The sequence below is a fragment of the Eupeodes corollae genome, chromosome 3 (genome assembly GCF_945859685.1).
Source record: "Eupeodes corollae chromosome 3, idEupCoro1.1, whole genome shotgun sequence".
Classification (NCBI taxonomy): Eukaryota; Metazoa; Arthropoda; class Insecta; order Diptera; family Syrphidae; genus Eupeodes; species Eupeodes corollae.
Window position 1 is genome coordinate 36,624,737 of NC_079149.1, and position 21,733 is coordinate 36,646,469.

Consider the following 21,733-nt stretch of genomic DNA (forward strand, 5'->3'; position numbering starts at 1 on the left):
TCGCATAACTCAGAAGAATGCACTAACAGAGAAAAACTACCTAAATGTGTTAACTGTGGTGAACAACACACAGCAACCGACGCCTCATGTAGAAAGAGGTTAGAATTCATGGAAGTACAAAATCGACTCAAAGCCATTAAGCGGAGAAGACGATTTGGTTCAGAACATGTAATTCATGATTCACTTCCAAGCAGAAACACCAGCTTTAACCTCAACACCTCTGACTTTCCTCTATTAGTTCAGAAAAAACAACAACATTCAAATAACACTATTCCAGTGTCTGCACCGCGAATCCTTCCAAAAACACTCACCAGTAGCAGTCTACAGATGACAACAGCACCACTAAACCAAAACAAGAATTTATTTAGTTTTGATGAACTTATTTCACTTAAAAATGAAATGTTAAGTAAATTATCTTTATCTAAAAGTAGACAAGATCAATTTAACGTCATAGCTGATCTAACCATTAAATATATTTATACTAAAAATGGCCAGTAAATTAAAAATGCTTTTGTGAAATGCTAAAAGTTTAAAAAACAAAGAAATAGAATACTTTAATTTTTTAATTGAAAAAAATGCGGTGTATGCATTTTCGTAAACAAGTCTATGAAACATAAATTAATTCCAATTAGTAAAACTTATTTGATAGAAACACTATCAATTGAAGTTGAATGTAGCCCCACAAAAGTATTCAAAATTATAGGTGCTTATTTTCCTGGCGGTAGTAGAATAAATAATGAAAAAAAAACAAAAATTTATGTCTGATATCTTGAGGTTTATAAGAACAAACGAGAATTTTCTCTTATGCGGAGACTTTAACTGTCGTCATTCGTCATGGGGTTGGGTTCGAGCAAACGCTTGGGGAACAATTTTGTCGGACCTCAAGGTCTTCGAAGATTTCTATATTGCTTTTCCATCTGAGCCAACTTACTATCCTTCCAATGGTAGAGGTCATCTCTCAACCTTAGATCTGGTACTTTCAAATACAATTGACAATATTTCTCGCGCAATTGTTATAAACGATCTTTCATCTGACCACAAACCTGTTGTTTTCCTTCTTAATGAATCATTCACCACTGCGATACCAGCTGAAAACTATAATTTCAATCGGGCTAATTGGAAAAAATTTAAACGTCACGTAAACGATTCATTTTCTGACTTTTCTCAAACTTCTACCTTTACGTTAGAGGAAATTGATGATAAAGTTAAGACATTTGAATGTTTCATCAATGAGGGGGTTAAGGCGAATGTCCCTTTGCATTCTGCCTCCCATAAAAACAAAAGCGAAATTTCGTTGCTTATAAATGACGCATGAAGGACGATAGCATTTAGGAACTTAATTCGTAGACGTTATCAAAGGTCAAGAGACCTATTTCTGAAATTTCAATTGAATTTGCTTAACAAATTAGTTATACAAAAAATGCAGGAAATTTGTAATAAAGACTGGAATCGAATGTTATACCAAATTGATAAACATGACCAACAAATATAGAAACTTTTGAAGATTTTTAAGAAGAAAAATAATAGAATCCCATACCTCGATTGTAATGGCCAAATTCTTCATACGAATAAAGAGAAGGCTAATGAATTCGGTAAATGTTTTCTGTCTAGTCACTCAATAACAGATGGCTTTTGCCGACATTCAAACCAAACAAATAGTACAAGACAGTATTAACTCTATTAATCTATCTTCAATAGAATTAAATAATATCCATATACCAATATCTCTTGTTACAGACGCCATTGCTTCTATTCACATAAAAAAAAACTGCTGGTAATGATAAAATTTCAAACAGGGTCATTATAAACATACCAAAAAATCCTGTTCAGTATTTAACATCCCTATTTGAAAGTTGTCTTTGACACAGATATTTTTCAAGAAGGTGGAAGATTGCTGAGATAATTCCCATAGCTAAACCTACACAACCATTGACACAGGCATCTAGTTATCGCCCAATAAGTATACTCAGCTGTTTAGGCAAACTTTTTGAAAAAATTATCCTTTTTAAGATGAATGAATATGTAGAATTAAACAGTCTTGTTCCAATAGAACAGTTTGGTTTTAGGAGGGAACACTCGACGGTTCACCAAATAAAAAGAAGTATAGTTAAAGAATCGCTTTCAAATAAAAAGTCCTTAGGTATGGCTTCGTTTGACATTCAAAAGGCATTTGACAGTGTTTGGCACAACGGCCTGCTTCATAAACTTTTTACTCAAAATTTTCCTACATACATTCTTAAAATTATTCAAAGCTTTCTTACAGAAAGGCTTTTTTATATCAAAATTTTGTCTGATACATCACCTCTGTTCTCCATAAGAGCAGGGGTTCCACAAAGTTCAACCCTATCGCCCCTTTTATATAACTTATATATTGCTGATTTTCCACGAGATTTACACTGTGAAAATGCCTTCTTTGCTGATGATACAGCTATATTCTGTAGTACAAACGACTGTCAAAGTATATTAATTAATCTACAAAATGCTTTATTTAATATTGAAAAGTTTTTTCACAGGTGGAAAATCAAAATAAACCCATCGAAATCTCAAGCAATATTTTTCTCACGAAAAAGAAAAGCCTCAAATCTACCTCAATATAATTTGTCGATCTGCAACACTCCAATTGAATCGACAACAACAATTAAATACCTTGGTATCACTCTCGATAACACATTTTCAAATCATGTTACTTCCTCCATCAAAAAAGTAAATGTTTTAATACAAAATTTATTTTCACTTTTAAATAAAAATTCTTATTTAAGCAAAGATAATAAGATTCTTCTTTATAAAGTCGTAATTCTACCTTCATTAGTATATGCTGCCCCTTGCTGGTATAAATGTGCTAAATGTCATCTGAAAAAACTTCAAATTTGTCAAAACAAAACACTAAAAATGATTATGCATCTTCCCTGGCAGCCTTTAGCGTTATTAGTTGAGAATCCTTTCTCCATCATTCTGCATTATTACCTGTATAACAAAATTTATTTGAAATCGATATCTCTTCTGGTTCTTGAGCTATGGACGACGATAAAAATTTCGCGAACGTACGGACGAACTGAGGTCCAGACGTGCATACGTACACACGCACGCACAGACGGCTCTCTAAAAGTCTTTTATTTCGATTCTAGGGACCTTGAAACCTCGATAAATGCCAAAATGTAAAAACAGACCGATTACAATAATTTTATATCTGAAGTTTAAAAAGCAAATACGCTTAATCGAACATATTGGTTTGAATTCCCAATTGTTGTCCTGGCAACAATTTAAGATATCGGCTTTGTCTTAAAAAAAAACAAATATTGTATTTAAAAGTTGGTAGAAAAATTCTTAGAAAAATCCAATCGGTTTTATGAAAACATAAGACACAAAAACAAAATGTTGTCAATAATGTTTTGTAAGACTTTCAGAAATTTTGACAAACGGCCATGGCTAGAAAGTTATCAGTATGGCTCGCATCGCTGAAACCGAAAAATGTCCCCATAACATCTGCCATAGGTACACCCGGAGTTTAAAATTTGATTGAGAGGTATCCTTCGAAAGAAACTTAGCGTTTTTCTAAAGCATTGAAGTCTTAAGGTACTGTTGACGTCATAAGTAGAAGCCTTCAGTAGCATTTTTTAGTAAGGTCTTAGACATTTTTAAATATTTTGACCTATACTAATTAGGCTCTGTTTGATTTCAGTTACCATCAGCTTATTTGTCATTATGTTATTAACCTCTGTTAAAATAACGCAGTTCATCCATGAAAAGTACTAAGGTCCTAACTCCAAGCTAAGTTCAAGAAATAATCCATTATAACATGATTTTATCTATAGACCCTTAATTTTCAAACTTCCGTACACACACAGTGCTTAAAGGTACCCCTATTTAACTAAATTCGCCTTCTTCATATCCCAAGAAAACTTAAAACAAATTATATTAACCGTCTTCTTAATGTACCCACAACCGAATCAAATAATTCGTGCATATGGTCAATTAGAGAAGTCAGTCGGTACAACAATATAGGTAACAAGAGGGTTACATGAACTCGTATACCTATACCAATGCTTACTCATTTTTGTTTTGTATAAGGCAACAAGAACAAACAAAAAGAAATAATAATTTTCTAAAAAACAAAAAAAAATGAATACAACAATAAAAGAAAAGGAAGAAATAGAATTCGCCCAATCGATTAACCATCATCAGACATTTTAACATTCACGCGTACACGCTTCAACTAACACATCCTTTTTACATTCTTCAGTCCATCGACGTCATACATACTCAACATACTCACTCATCATTTCAATGAACACAATAAACGTTTTATATAAATATATATACAAAACTACAGCACATACATATATGTATATCCAACAACAATAAAATAAAAAAACTTCGATTTCCATAGACAAAGAAATTACTTCCTCCACAAGGGGCAATAATTGTGCCCTATACACCAATTAATTTATTTATTTATCCTTACTCAATCAAATATAATATTATACCCGTTTATATTTTATTTTTACGCATACCTACCAACAAATTGAGGTCGTCAAAATCCATTTTTGACAATTTCGTGGGAAAAGCATTTTCGAAATTATTTTTACACAAATCAATGAACATCAAATTTTTCTCTTATTTTAAATATGTACACTCCGTCATACTAAACATCGCATGAATGTAATAAAAAAAAAAGAAATGTATTGAACCTGCTGACGAATAAACGTCAATGAGCCTTCAAACGATGCGAATCCTCCGTCAACAAAATAAAAATCGAACCCTCCTAAGCCGGAGCGGAGGTTGATAATTTAGCAAAAAATCTCACTTAATTCTCCCCCAATCAATAGGGTGGTGAATAATGATGGTGGCAGGGTGGCGGTGGTGGTGGTGTTGAACATTCATCAGTTCAATCAATTTGGAAAAAGGATTTGAGTACGTGCATAGAGTGTGAGTTCGTAAGGACATGGATTACTGAAGGTGGAAAATGTTGGCGATAATGATGATGTGTGTTCTAAATTCACCCTCAACTAATTTCCATTTAGTGGAAAATCTGTATAAAATTTGAAAAAAGAGGATTTCATGGTTGTTATAGAAAAATATATATCCTTTTCGTCCTCGTGCTTCTAAGTTGACAACTTTTTTTTTTGATTTTGAAAACATAACTTGTCACTTAAAAATATAAAGAGTGCTAATATTAGCGTCAGCTCATAAACGATGTACCTTCCATATACAAAAGGTAGGTCCATAGGTAGGTCTGTGTCTTAATCAGTCAAGTGGAAGATTTTTGAAGGTATGTGTATGAGTTTATTGCCAAGTCGGCGAATCCTTTGAATATGGGCGAAAATCGACAACCTTTGAGTTGTTTTTCCAATAACAAAAACAAAACAAAAAAACAGTACATAAAGAATTACGGACACGTTTCTATTGAGAAATTGGCTTTATTTTTTGAGAATTTTCCCACAATGCTTAGTTAAGGACCTTCATATGAATTTTATATTTTTGTATTTCAATTCGCGAAAATACAAAAATGTTTATGTGAGGAGGAAAAGTCTGACACTCTTTTTCTTTCTTTGATTGTTGTTGAGTGTGTTTTTATTGTTTCTTCATTGTCTTTCTTGAAAATAGTCCTTAAAGGACAATTAGGTGTAAATTTCATGCTTGACTTATGGCAATCAAATAAGTCCAAGCAACAAAATCAAATAAATATACTATAGGTACATATATGAAAGGAAACACCTTAATACTCACTTGAGTGCATCACCATCATCCCATCCTTGATTTTGTTTATGAAAGTACAGTCAAGTCATCCATCCTTTGAGAAGCTATTGTAAGAGTGATGTAATAAGGTTTTGAGGAAAGGCGAGTTGTGTGTTTATTATTTAGAATAATTTAAATATTTATACAACTAACGGAGTAATGAAAATAAGTGACTTTGTTGTGTTTAATCAAATATTAACGTTGTTTGAAAGTAGGAGTTACCATAACATAACCTGAGTACAATCTTGAAAAAAAGGGTTAATTTATGTATTAGGCACAGACTTATATATATATATATTTTAGAGTTTCATTGATTTTTCAGTTTTGAAAGTAGCGACACATATTTGATGAGTATTTTACTTTACTATGAAATTTAGACTCCTGGGAAGATTTGGAGCATGTGATTCTTTTGAAGTAATTTGTATCCACTTTTTCGAACATTTAGGAGATATTGCGGCCGATGTAACTTTGGTAATGTTGGTTTCTAATGCGTCTTGAGCTTGGGGTTTATTTGTGTAGGATCCGTATTTTGCGCAGTTTCATAGAAATAAATTATACGTTTTCAAATCGCATGATTTTGGTGGAAAATTGACGTCGAGAGTACCCATATATATAAAGGGTGATTTTTTTGAGGTTAGGATTTTCATGCATTAGTATTTGACAGATCACGCGGGATTTCAGACATGGTGTCAAAAAGAAAGATGCTCAGTATGCTTTGACATTTCATCATGAATAGACTTACTAACGAGCAACGCTTGCAAATCATTGAATTTTATTACCAAAATCAGTGTTCGGTTCGAAATGTGTTTCGCGCTTTACGTCCGATTTATGGTCTACATAATCGACCAAGTGAGCAAACAATTAATGCGATTGTGACCAAGTTTTGCACTCAGTTTACTTTATTGGACATTAAACCAACCACACGAATGCGTACAGTGCGTACAGAAGAGAATATTGCGTCTGTTTCTGAGAGTGTTGCTGAAGACCGTGAAATGTCGATTCGTCGCCGTTCGCAGCAATTGGGTTTGTGTTATTCGACCACATGGAAGATTTTACGCAAAGATCTTGGTGTAAAACCGTATAAAATACAGCTCGTGCAAGAACTGAAGCCGAACGATTTGCCACAACGTCGAATTTTCAGTGAATGGGCCCTAGAAAAGTTGGCAGAAAATCCGCTTTTTTATCGACAAATTTTGTTCAGCGATGAGGCTCATTTCTGGTTGAATGGCTACGTAAATAAGCAAAATTGCCGCATTTGGAGTGAAGAGCAACCAGAAGCCGTTCAGGAACTGCCCATGCATCCCGAAAAATGCACTGTTTGGTGTGGTTTGTACGCTGGTGGAATCATTGGACCGTATTTTTTGAAAGATGCTGTTGGACGCAACGTTACGGTGAATGGCGATCGCTATCGTTCAATGCTAACAAACTTTTTGTTGTCAAAAATGGAAGAACTGAACTTGGTTGACATGTGGTTTCAACAAGATGGCGCTACATGCCACACAGCTCGCTATTCTATGGCCATTTTGAGGGAAAACTTCGGAGAACAATTCATCTCAAGGAATGGACCGGTAAGTTGGCCACCAAGATCATGCGATTTGACGCCTTTAGACTATTTTTTGTGGGGCTACGTCAAGTCTAAAGTCTACAAAAATAAGCCAACAACTATTCCAGCTTTGGAAGACAACATTTCCGAAGAAATTCGGGCTATTCCGGCCGAAATGCTCGAAAAAGTTACCCAAAATTGGACTTTCCGAATGGACCACCTAAGACGCAGCCGCGGTCAACATTTAAATGAAATTATCTTCAAAAAGTAAATGTCATGGACTAATCTAACGTTTTAAATAAAGAATCGATGAGATTTTGCAAATTTTATGCGTTTTTTTTTTTTAAAAGTTCTCAAGCTCTTAAAAAATCACTGTTTATATTATAACGTCATATCAAAGAAGTTTATTTTTTGAAAAAAATCCATTGAACGGTTTTTTTATAAATCAAAAAAACTGAAAAAAAATTTGTCACCTCCAAAATTTTACGACTAAAATATGATTTCATCTCCAAAATAATTTTGTGGAACGAAGAATGATGTTTTTGACATCTGATAAAATTTTGAAAAAAATCGAATTGACAGTTTTCTTACAAATAATTAAAAACTGAAAAAAATTTAACAAAAGTTGGTAAAAATTGATTTTCGACTCAAATATATTTTTAAAACTTTGAGATATTGGCTTACATTTAATTTTATCTTCCAAAAAATATTGGTTTCAACAATCAGTAAAATTTGGAAAAAAAACTACAAAAAATTAAAAACCGAAAAAAAATTAATAAAAGTTGGTAAAAAATGATTTTCGACTGAAATATCTTTTCAAAAATTTGAGATAAAAGCTTCTTACTAATTTTTACTTATAAGAAATATTGTTTTCAACATTAGGACAAATTTTGAGAAAAATCGAAACGATAGTTTTTTTTACAAAAAATAAAAACCTAAAAAAAAAAGGTATAAAAGTTGGTAAAAATTGATTTTTTACGTAAATATCTTTTCAAAAATTGTAGATATTGGGTTTAAACTAATTTTATCTTTCAAAAAATATTGTTGTTAACATTCAATAAAATTAAGAAAAAAATCGAATTAACAGTTTTTGTACAAAAAATTAAAAACTTAACAAAAATTAACAAAAGTTGGTAAAAATTTACTTTCGACTCAAATAGCCTTTCAAAAAATAAAAATATTAACTTCAAACTTATTTTATTTTACAGAAAATATTGTTTTCGATATTCAATAATTTTAATATAAAAATCCAACTGTCTGTTTTTTCATAAAAAATGAAATCTACAAAAAATAGTACGCAAATTTGGTAAAAATTGATACGAGTACTTATAGACAAACTTTTAAGCAAGATAAATCGACAGACGAGATGGGAAGTTATCAGTATGGTCGCATCCCAGCCTCGTTTTGGTAAACAAACTTGCCCCAACTTAGCTGTAAAATATGTTCGGAAAAAAGCATCCTGAAGAGAGGAGACCCTCTAAACTGCACCAACTAGTGGAATCAGTCTACTTAACATCGCCTATAAAATTTTCTCTGCCGTAATTGTGAATTTCTAAAGCGCATCGTCAACAACCTGATAGGTTTTAGACCAGGAAAGTCCACAGTTAATCAAATATTCACATTACGGCAGATACTGGAAAAAAAACTCAAGAACACCAAATCGACACCCACCATCTTTTCATCGATTTCAAGGCCGCATATGACAGCATCTACAGGGACGAGCTGTATAGAGCCATGTCTAACTCGTCCGTTTGTGCAGGATGACCATGGAGAATATACTCTGCTCCCTAAAGGTTGGAAACAACTTAACAGAACCTTTCGATGTAAACAAATGTCTTAGACAAGGTGATGCGCTGTCATGCAATTTTTTAACATGTTACTTAAAAGAATAGTGCAGAGCTCAAAGGTTAACACAAGAGGCACTATCTTGCAAATGTCTGTCCAATTACTAGCATATGCTGATGTCATTGACATAACCGGAAGAACTCAGTATGATGCCAATTCGGCTTTTGTTAGTATTGAGGCAGAGGCGGCAAAAATGCGTGTAACGGTTTTTGAGGGCAAAGCAAAGTACATGCTGTCGTGAAGAAAGAACCTACAACACCGACGTCTAGGTCAAAATTTCACCATCGACAGACGTTACTTTGAGGTTGTCAAGGACTTCGTCTACCTACGTTCCGCTGTAAACGCAAAAAACAACACCAGCGCTGAGATCCAACGAAGAATACCTCTTGCTAACCGCTGCTTCTTTGGACTAAGAAAGCAATTGAGTAGCAAAGCCCTCTTTCGAGGGACCAAAGTATTGCTATATAAGACCCTTATCATCCCCTTCCTGCTATACGGTGCAGAAGCCTGGACTATGACAAAAGCGGATGAAAGCACCTTGGGTCGCTTCGAGAGAAAAATTCTTCGTGTGATCTACGGTCCCGTATGCATCGAAGGGGAGTGGAGGAGAAGATGGAACGACGAGCTGTACGGGCTGTACAGCGACATAGACTCAGCCAGAAGGGTAAAAGTCCAACGGCTATGATGGCTGGGTCACGTAGAGCGCATGGAAACCAATGCTCCGGCCCGGAAAGTCTTCGAATCCACACCCACAGGACAGCGCAGTAGAGGAAGACAGTGAATCAGGTGGTGCGCACTAGTGGAAAGTGACCTGGCCCATCGCAAAGCTGGAGACATCTAGCTAGGGACCGAGCTAGATGGAGAAGTTTGTTGGGTGAGGCTCTAGTTCATACAGGACTGTAGCGAAACCTTAAGTAAGCAAATATAAGAACATTTTTGGACTTGATGGCCAGATGTGGGAATTTGGGTAGGTGTGGCATCTCTCCCGGTATTACCCTAGAATAATTTTAAAGGCATATTGTAATTTTATGTTCTTAATACATATGTATATTCCAGTTGACAAATACTGTTTCCCGTTTTTTGAATTTGAATAAAAAACCTTTAGTTGATTTTTTTCTCGAATTTATACAAATTTGGAATCACATATTAATGTTTAGGGCTATCCATTTTACGGTTTCAAAAACATATAATTATTATTATTTTTTGTGATATTACTTTCTTGTTATAAAGTTTGAACGTTGACATTATATGTGAAACAGTACATCTTTTAAATGACCACTACACCATTTTTTGCAACTGGCGATTCTTTCGAGGTAAATTTCAACAACTTTTTATGGAAAGTTAAACATAAACGACTTTTATCAATATAAAATCTTTTCTTTAAAAGTTTGAACAGTAATTGTTGTATATGTTTAGCACAATTATTATATATGTAGAAGTATACGCAAAAAGTAATAAAGGATGGTCCTACCCTAATGTATTTGTTAATTGCGAGTCACTCCTTTACGCCCAACTTAATTTGACTTTTCTTTGTTTCAGTCTTTAGCAAATTTGAACCCATTTACGCAATTAGTCTGGGCGTTAAGTTAGTTAAAGCGTTTTATCAATATGGGTGTAAAAAATAAAAATGATTTTAGTGTACTTCGTGGTTCTTTTGATCTGCAGGATCGACTCATTGAGAAAAATAAAAATTCACAAGTAGACATTGTTTGCAGCATCATCGGGTAGCACAATATCCAAGCAGTTCCTCTAAACAACGTTCGTTATTGAGTTTAAATTAATAATATAGATCTGGACGATGTACGGTATGTTATTTCACATTTGCGGCAATGTCAATTGATAGCAACAATTTTGTGAACTTCCTTTCTTATGATATTCAAAATAAATAAAATGCACGACTGGGTCGCACGAACTTGCTTCTGTATGCAAAGAGTCTGTTTAAAAAAGTACATATATAAGATTTAAAAATATACCTGTAAAATAAGTTTGTCTGCAAATATTTAAATATCATTTGATTTGTCAAAAAAAACCTAGCGTTTTATCCCAAGACACAACTTATCCTAAGACATTTCATTCCGGAAATGAAAAATACTTGTAAGCATACTTAACGAAAACAATTGTTTGTGTTTTCAACTAGTTCGTTCAAAGCTTTTTCCTCAGAATAGATTTAATTTAATTTCATATTAGAAGAACCAGGATGGAAAATAAATTATCTGAAGGTAAGAAAGAGGCAGAACATGTATGTTTAAATAGTAAAGCGATCGCCTATTGGTTCTGTAGTTAGGAAGGTGTCTAAAACGAATAAAGAATAGTAGATAGGTGTGCTCAGCTTTGTGCAGATAGATAGATGAAGACATGTTTATGATGATAATGGATCAATGTTATTGGTAGGCAGAATAGATTAGAAAATATATATACTCGTTCTGGCCTGTTTATATGTAAAACATACGTAAAATATGTGTGAAACAACCTTATTCTTAAAAAATAATATTTTAAAATCATATATACAAAGGTATCAATATAATACTTCTTGATAAATTGTTGATTAAATATATCACATTCGCTAATCCGATGCAGTGGTGCTACACGGCCATCCTTGGTATTTGCAATAGTTATTGTTATAAAAATACATAAATATATTATAAATTTCGATTAAATATAGGAATGTTATTAAAATGTTGTCAAAATAATGCTCTCTTTCGGGCTTATACATAGGATTTGATCTGGTGAGATGGGAGGGGGTTACATTTAATACAGTTAAAATAATTAAAAAAAAAAACTATTTTAAGATTCAAAATTTTACCTGAAAAATAAGTCTGTCTTCAAAAATTAAGATGCCATTTTATAAATCAAAAAACTGTTGATTTTCCACTTTTTTTTAAAAATCGTTAAGCGGTTTTTTTAAATAAACAAATTGTTGATTTATCACTTTTTTTTGAAAATCGTTAAAGCGTTTTTTTTTGTCAATTTTGTTCTAAAAATATTTTTGCGATGCAGTTGTTTAGTGATAATATACGCTGTACATATACGTACATATACATGTACATTTAAATTTCATACAAAAATGTTGACCGGTTTTTGAGATATAGAATTGCGATACAAAATTTATATTTTTTTTTAAAATTAAATATAAAATCAAAAAATTACTGAAATCGGTTGATTCGTTCTTGAAAAACTTAAAAAAAAACAACGGTTCTATGAGAGAAATATAAACATTTTTTTATATTGAAAGAAACAAATTAAGAAAAATAATTGTTGAGAACATTTTAAAACAATTTTTCGGTTTATTTTTTAGAAAATTCGGATTTTCGTTTTTTGACCAGAATGTTTGTATCGGTTCAACTGATATTTTTAGCCTTAACAAAAAACCCTTATTTGCAAATTTGAAGTCAATCTACACAATTACTGAGCTGTAGTGGCTTGGACAGATAGACGGACGGTATCGGTGGACATGCTTTTTTCGTCTTTTCTGCAATCGTAGAATTCGGAGTTCGAAATATTTTACGAATGCAAACTTTAAAAGAATTACCTTTTATACTAAATGTTAAAAAAGAACTGAAGAAACGTTTACCAGCTCAAATATTGTACAAAAAAACTTGTATTACCTTTAGAATATTTTTATACTACGAATCATGGAATTTTGGGTTCATACAATATTCTTGTGAATATTAAATTAAAATAATATTTGTTCATAAATTTAACAGGGTATTTTTTTTACAAAAAATGTCCTACAAACAGGAATCTGAGTACAGGTGCTAGTCTGCTGATAGGTGTGATTGAAAATGAGAACACACACGGGTCCAGTTCTTGATCCAGCTCCTCCAATGAGTATTTAAATGCTGCTTTGTTGACTCTATAGTTTTTTCTGAATCTGTATATGAACCATATGTATACAATTTAAAAAGATAGATTTAAATTTTACTTACATTTTGTCATCATTGTCAAATGGATTAAATGCATCCCTTAAAATTTTCCTTTGTATTTTTAATCCGCATTTTCATTGCAAATCTTCTTCATTTATTGCAAAAATAGCGACTGCAAATGAATCAATTTTAAAAAATACACAAACAGCAAGATCCAAGATTAAATTTTGATTTTCACATTTTGACGTTTACCAGCTGATTCCGAAAGTCCGAATAAATGGTTTCTGTGTGGCAATGCTTTTTCACATTTCGTTCGGGGTCTATGATATGAATTTGTTTGTATTCGTAGCGGAAGGAAAAGTTTGGAACTTTGCCACGAGGAAGCTTGTGGTAAGGGTTATTAAAAAGTGTTTTAACACAGTGAAATGAAAAATGGGGGAAAAAAAATTCAACTAAAACTACTGATTTTTTTTTCAATTTTTTAATCGAATTTGATTTAAATCGCTCAAGTTAGGTTAAGTTTCATTATTATTATAATTATATGCATACATCTAAAAATGGTAATGCCGATAAAATGTATTGACTTGAAGTTCTTCGTGCCAAGACTTTGTTATTTTCATATCAAAAAAAAAATAAATGCTGGTGTACCCCAGGGCTCCGTTTTGTCTCCGACTCTCTTCCTTATATTCATAAACGATCTCTTGTCTGTCACTTCTAATCTATTAAACTGTTTCGCCGACGACAGTACCATCAGCTTTTCATATTCGTTTCTAGATTCACATCCTTGTCCTTCGAATGTGGAATTTCAACGGCAGCGTATGATAAGCTCATTAAATTCTGATCTTGACAGCATTGTCCAATGGGGAATCAAAAACCGTGTAGAATTAAATGCTTCCAAAACTCAATGCTGTCTCCTGTCGTTAAAGCGTAACCCACCCCCGATGCCGCTATCTATGAGCGGCACTTGCATCCAGGAAACTAATCAACTTTCAGTACTTGGTATGAATATCACAGATCACCTCTTATGGAATGATCACATATTCGATATCGCCAAAAATGCTGCCAGATGCTTAGGATTTCTCTGAAGATGCAAGAAATTTTTCACCCCTTCTGATCTGGCTATAATCTACAAAGCTTTAATCCGTCCAAAGCTTGAATATAATTCGCATATCTGGGCAGGTGCCCCCAAAACAAATTTAAATCTCTTGGATAGAATTCAAAAAAGGGCTTTAAAATGATAGGCGACAGAACTATAATCGAAACATTTACATCGCAAGAACACCGTCGAAATGTTTCATGCTTTTCGTTATTTTAAAGATATTTTTACAAACAATGTTCTGTCGAATTAGCCAGTTGCATTCCACCCCTTAAACAATTCAGCCGTAATACTCGCACTTCTAGGAATGCTCATCAGTTTACCCTTGAGCTCAATTTCGGGCGTACTGTTAAGTACAGAGATTCTTTCTTAAATCGCACATCGAGAATGTGGAATGCTTTGGCCAACTCTGTTTTTCCCTCCCATTTTGATGTTCAGAAATTTAAGACCAATGTGAACCGGTATCTCCTTTTAAATCCTTCCCTATTTTCCTAACGCTCGCACTATGTCTAAATATAAACATATAAAGGGTACTAATAACCCCTTGAGTGCTTGTGAATACAAAAAAAAATCATTTCCAGGCAGAGTGAGTGGAAACCGACTAAGACCTTTCACCATATTCAGTTTGGGCCATGTCCATGTTCAGACGAGGACCTCAAGATTAATAAAAACAAAGTCTTATCGTAATAAGAATAAATTGTATGTAATTTTGTATTTCTTAAAGTAACAGATTTCATTTAGTTGAATAACAAATTATTTGTCCAAAGAAAACTCGCCGTAGTTTGTTCTCCCCGACTTTCTCATAAAAGGTTCAGTTTCATAATGAAATTTAAATTAAGAATAGACGGAGAAAACAGAAAATGTTTATGAAGTAAGATCTGTTTATGATGTTTATCGATAAAGTTAAAATCTGTTTCGTTCTGAACTTAAGGGCGTTCTTCCACAGGTCATTACTTCACTCTCGATGGCATATTCTTTAGCCCTAAGAACAAAAAAAAAAACTATTTTTTCTTCTGGAAGAATTATGAAATCTTATACCATCTTTAAATTGTAACCGCGAAGATCACGTCTTCACCGTGTTTGGAAAATAAGTCCCTGTTTTTTTTAGTTGTACCTATGTATATTATACATATACTTTTGCGTGACCAAATATATTCCATTTTTTTTTCAGAATCCATATCCATTAGACTGTATAATCGTTGGAAGATGTTGTTATCTTCATATCTACTAAAAGGATATAAAGGTAAGGATTATTATCTGACCCAAATTCTTTCATTATTTTGTTTTAAATATTTTTTTCCCTTAATGAGATGCATTAAAACTCACCATTCAACTCATTTGTCACATTTAGAATGCAATAAGTTGTTTCATTAAATGAACAAAATTATGAAAGGAAAAAAACTAAAAAACCTGAATAAGTTGTAAAGATATCCGTATTTTCTCATTCATATAAAAATCATCAACAGACAATTGTGCATAATTCATATGCTAATTATCTCATTCATTCATCTGCACAAACTCAAGCCCAAGCCTAACCACTTTTTATATAGTTTTCACCACATCCTTCATCATAATTACCATCACCATTACACACAGACACACACAGACCAACCAACCAACCACACCTCTTTTTCTGCTTATCTCGCCGCAAGGATTTAATATTTCTTAATGTAACATAATCTTCTTTAAAGGACTCACTTAAGGAACATCAAATGGAAATTAAGACAGAAAACTGTATACAAGGATCTTCAAGAGCAGCATAGTTTTAACTGAATGAAAATAAATGAAAACAAAATTAGAACGGCATAACGACGAACGAGAGAAGTTAAAATTAACACCATAAAAGGATACAAACTGTACAACTATGTATAATAATACATATACATTATACCGTATACTGAGTGAATAAGTTGGTGAAAAACAATAAACTGCTAAATTAGTACAATATTCATACAATGTGCTCCCATTCAAAAGTATCTAGAGATTCATTAGGGCTTGATTATTGCCATCATCTGTAAAGTGGACCGCATCCAGGAAAAAAAAGTCTACTTATTATCCTTCTTTAGTCAAAGTGAGATAATTACTCACATTTAGAGCGCATTTTGCGGTGAATGAAAAACTTATAAAGGACTTCAGATTTCTCATTTTCGTATATGTTTCAAAGATTTCACCTTCATTAGGTTTTCCAATTTGCATTATTATCGAAAGGACTTAAGGAAAAGTGATCGCATTGTTTGGGGGCATTTATGCCACTCGATCTTTTTTTCAAATACATACTTAGACTTATACCCATACCTACACTTGGAGTTGTATTGTGTTGGTGGTATAATCCTTTCCAGGACTACAGCTCTAACCTTTGTGATGACTTGTAACTAATTTCGTGCCTCAATGAATAACATATTTGTATACATATTGTAGTGGAATTTGTGATAAATAAATATTGTTAAAGAAACAATAAATGCACTTGAACGGAAAATACCACAAAATATTTTCTTCAATTATAACGTGAAGACTGAAGGCGGCTTATACTTAAATTTTCGTTTTATTGTCATTGAAAAGAAAACGGATTTTTAACAATTTACTGTCATTATTAAGTATTTTTTCGTCCATTATGAAGTGTTTACTTGAAAATTGTCAATGAATGCCGACTTTGATTTGAAGAGGGTACACTTCAAAATCACAGACACCATCACCATCTTTATTCCTTCTTTTGACAATTTGAAGTAAGTGTATCTACCTATTTGTAGTACCCGTAGCATGATGGTTAGTGCGTTGGACTGTCATGCAAGAGGTCTTGGGTTCAATCCCTGCCTGAGCCACCATAATTTAAAAAAATAATTTTCGCGGGTACTGCCTCTTGCGAGGAATTGACAAATCCTTCAAGAGTAATTCTTGTCATGAAAAAGTGCTTTCTCAAACTAGCCGTTCGGATTCGGCCTTAAATTGTAGGTCCCTTCCATTCCTGAAAACAGTACTCGCACACAGGAATGGTTGAGAGTTGTAAGTCACTAGGCCCTGGTTCACAACGGACTGTTGCGCCACCCCATTTGATTTTTTTTTTGTATCTACCTATTCATTTTTGTATTTGCTATTTCTGTAGACGCTGACATCGTAGAACAAACAATTTGGTTACTAAACAGATCGTCAAGATTCACAACCTAATGACTTGGCTCTGATGGAAAACATTGCTACAGTTCGATAGGAACTTCCAGAATTCTATGCCTTCCAGATCTTTTGGGAGCTTAGAGCATTCTTCGAAGACGAGTTAGTCCATTTTTATACAGATAAATCACCAACTAAAGATTTTAAAGCGCTCCAGGTGCTTGACTGCATATAATCTCGATTTTAGAGTCAAACCCGGGCTTATTCTTAAATGACTTTTGCAGGAAGCTGTAAAGATGAGTAAGATGAAGAAACTGTTCTTCACCTTCTCTGTACATAAATGTCAAAAATGTAAGACCTATTTAGGAGAATTCTTCTATTACAATATTGACGATCTCAAATAAACTAATTTAACAGTCCTTCACGTTTCATACAAAATTCCAATTGGTTGTATTGGGATATTGTCAGAGGATTGAATTTCAGGTGATTTGTTTGCATTTCGCATTTTTCCCCCAGAAAGCGCGTCGGATAGTCTGAAGGATAGGTATCTTTCTAGGAAATGCGTTACATTTTCGGTTTTTGGAGATTACACAAAGAGCATCGAGTGTTGTCGTTGGAGCCGTGTGGTTGGTAATGTAAACGCAAAAAATCTCCTCCGGTTTTGAAAATTAAGGGTATTGTAGTAATAGGATAACGATCGTCGAAATAATTGTTCGCGCACATGTCGTAATTTAATTGTCCATATAGGATTTGGGACTCACTTTGTTGAGCCGATTCTCTAAATTTTGCAAAAAAGGATGCTTCAATTTTTCCAAGCAATAGTGCGCATAAAGTTTTCCAATCCTCTAAAACTGATTGCAGAAACTGGATGTCATGTTAAGGACCAAGTCGAGTCCACTCTTCAAAGAATTGGGAATTCCAAGAAAGCAGATATCTAACGATTATGTTAGGTAGCCGGTGGTTTGGTAGCTCTGTAACTTTTGATTAATATGTCAGATGCATCTTCAATGTGAAGATATAGAGTGGTGCCACTCCTGTCTCTAAATGCAACATATTGGTAGGTGTATTTTCTGAGAGCCAAAACATATTTTTAATAAAGTATCTTAAAAGTGTTTCTACCTCCTCATACAGCTGAAATCCCCATTCCTGGCCAGCATACAATAATAACGTATTGCAGATTCATTCTTAGACCAAGACAAAAAACTCTACGTGTTCTTCATTGTCTTCAAAGCTTCGTTCGAGACTGTGGATGGTAAATCGCTAATCTATAAGCTGTTCGAAAAAGGAATGTCTCTGAAGTTTGGCAGATTGGTTCTAATTTGCATCAGGGGTTAGGCAAGGTTGCACACTAAGCATGCTTTTATTTGCAATATTCATAGAGGATCTAATCGACTGGTTGCCCGGAGGTATTATTTAAGCGGTGACGCTGATTAAAGCTCTGTTATTTACAGACGATATTGTACTGCCTGCATATACTCCAGAATTACTTCAACTAATGATTAATCGTATACACGAATATTCCAAACGTTGGGGATTAATTGTCAATTTATAGAAGTCGAAAGAGATGATCTTCAAAAAACATGGTGGGAGAATTTTTTTTTTTTTTTTTTTTTATAATTAGCAAACACTAAAAGGGTTTTTTATACCTTTAATATGCCAAAGACACAGTGTGAGCATTAGGAAAAGAGGGAAGGGTTGGATAGGAGGTGTCGGTGTACATTGGTTTTAAATTTCTGAACATTGCAATGACAGGGAAAGATAGAGCGTGGCAAGGCGTTCCACATTCGGGTAGTACGGCTAAAAAAAGAATCTCTGTACTTCATAGTACGTCCGAAGTTGGGCTCAAGGGTAAACTGATGGGCATTCCTAGAAGCGCGGGTATTACGGTTAAATTGTTTAAGGGGAGGAATGCAACTGGCTATTTCACTAGAGCATAGTCCGTTAAAATAACGGTAAAAAAGGGTGAGACAAGAAACCTTGCGTCGATGTTCGAGTGATGTAAACGAGTTGATGATGTTAATGTCACGAATCATTTTAAAAGCTCTTTTTTGAATACTTTCCAAGAGGCTTAAATAAGTTACTGGAGCACCAGCCCAGAGATGAGAGTTATATTCAAGTTTCGGACGTATATAGGTTTTGTAGATTGTAGCTAGATCAGACGGAAAAAAAAATTTCTTGCAACGTCTCAAAAAACCTAGACATCTTGCGGCATTTTTGGCAACATCGCGTATGAGATCGCTCCACAATAGGTGGTTGCTGATGCACATTCCGAGGATGTCAAGATCTTCTGTTTCGTTGATGCAAGTGCCACTCATAGATAGTGGCAAAGACGGTTTGTCTCGCTTTAACGATGCAAGACAGCATTGCGTTTTCGAAGCATTAAATTCCACACGATTTTTTATTCCCCATTGTTCAATGCTGTGTAGGTCGGAATTTAATGAGCTAATCATATTTTGCTGTTGCAGTTCCACATCCGAAGAGGAGGGTTGTGAGTCTGGAAACGAATATGAAAAGCTAAGAGTGCTATCGTCAGCGAAACAATGTATTGGATTAGAAGTAGCAGACAGGAGATCATTTATAAAAATGAGGAAGAGGGTCGGAGACAAAACGGAGCCCTGGGGCACACCAGCGTTTATTTTATGAGTTTCAGACTTGAATCCGTCCAAAACAACTTGTATTGAACGGTTCGAAAGAAAATTTCTAATCCAACTAAGAAGAGATTCGTCGATACCGAAAGCACGCATTTTCGATAATTGCGCAAACGAAAAGTGGAAATTCAATGGACAATTGATTTAAATGGTTAAAGAGTTTAATTACCTAGGAGTTACCTTCACGAAGAACTTAAGTATGGAGAAACACTTTAGTGAAAAGCTTAATAAAGCGAAAATGGCGATAAACCTCACATGGAAAAGATGTTTCACGAACGAATGTGTGGAATGGTAGAAAATAAAAAAATTTTGAAACGGTAGAAGAATACATTATGCTTTACGCTGCACAAATTTGGGAAAGGAAATATTATGAGATGGTTGAAAAGCTGTTGCTCTTCTACATTAAGCCAGCATTCTATTTGCTAGCCAACACACTGAACTAGGTATGCCAATGCTAGAAACTGGAATTTCTCCACTTTTCGCGAAAACATTAAAACTGCAAGTGGTATCGCGAATGGCTTGAATTGGCAGAAAATTGTAGAATTAATTTTGTTTGTAATGTCGAGGACCTTTCCAAATTAAAAAAAAATGACATGTACCAAATTATTTCCTGCCAGCTTAACCACAATTTGCAGCAGTTACAGTACTTCCGTGATGAGCTTAGTATCAGGGAAATATCTACGATGGTCAGACTACGAGCTAAAATTCTAAACCTGAACTATATACCTCACAGAGCAGATTTTCTAGTCATCTGTAATATATGCAACAGGATGGCAAGGAAACACATTTCTTGGGTAAGTGTCCTACTGAAGTCAATGAAGAAAGTGTATAACTTCTTTCCTTTCGTTAGAATGATCTGGCGATATAATTCAAAAAAAAAATATACTGTCCACCAAATATATTGAGTATTTTTTTTTCTGAAACCAGTTTGGTATTCGCTTAGCAGATTGTTATCTTGAACCCATAGCGTAAGTCTGTCTAGAATTACACCTGTAAAGATTTTCATAACAGAGTTCATAAAAGATATGCCGCGATAGTTTGTTGGTTAGTTTACGTCGCCTTTTTTGAAGATTGGGAAAATGATATTCTTTCGTAAGCTTTCCGGAAAATCATCGCTCATAAAGATGTAGTTGTATGCATCTGTTAATTTAATTAAGAAGTTTTCTAAAACATATTCATAAAATCATATCATATCATCATCTCATCGTTCATAGGGAACGCGATCGTCTCCTGGAGCTTTGTTGTTTTTGCATCAGTGAAGGATAATCGCTACTTTTTGAATTGTGAATGTTTGATCCAGAATTTTGTTTTCGATCTAACGATGAGCAAACTGTATTTGAAAAGGTCTTTGTGGCCTCCCTAGTAATCGTTGAAAATGATCTGCTAAAAATCGTGTACAAATTTCGGTTTCCCTAACGAAAGGTATCCCATTTAGTTCTCGCGCTAATTTCCAAAAAGAGCTGATATCTCTTACTGTGTTTAGCCTTACCATGAGGGAAAGGGAATATTGTTTTGGTTTTTCCTTGCAGAGGTTTTTGTAAGCAATATTTTCGTTCTGGTACATCGTTTCTGCTGCGTTTGAATTGATTGCCCTGAACGATTTTTTCCTAGATGCTTCACATTCTGCATCAAACCATTGGTCTCTCCAGTTTTTTTGCCTATAGTTTGCTCGGAATGCTTGGGCAGCTTTTTTTGTTGCAGTTTATTTACTGGAAAAATCGTTTGGAATCATATCATAGAGATGAAAAGTAAAGTCCTTCGATAATATGATAGCTCCGGTTAGTTTTAATTATTTTTTGTGTTGCAAACAACCGGAATCAACTGTAATAATAAATCAGGATTATACTAATTTTATATTTAAGATGCTGTATTATTTTTAGTGTAACTACTAACTTGAACT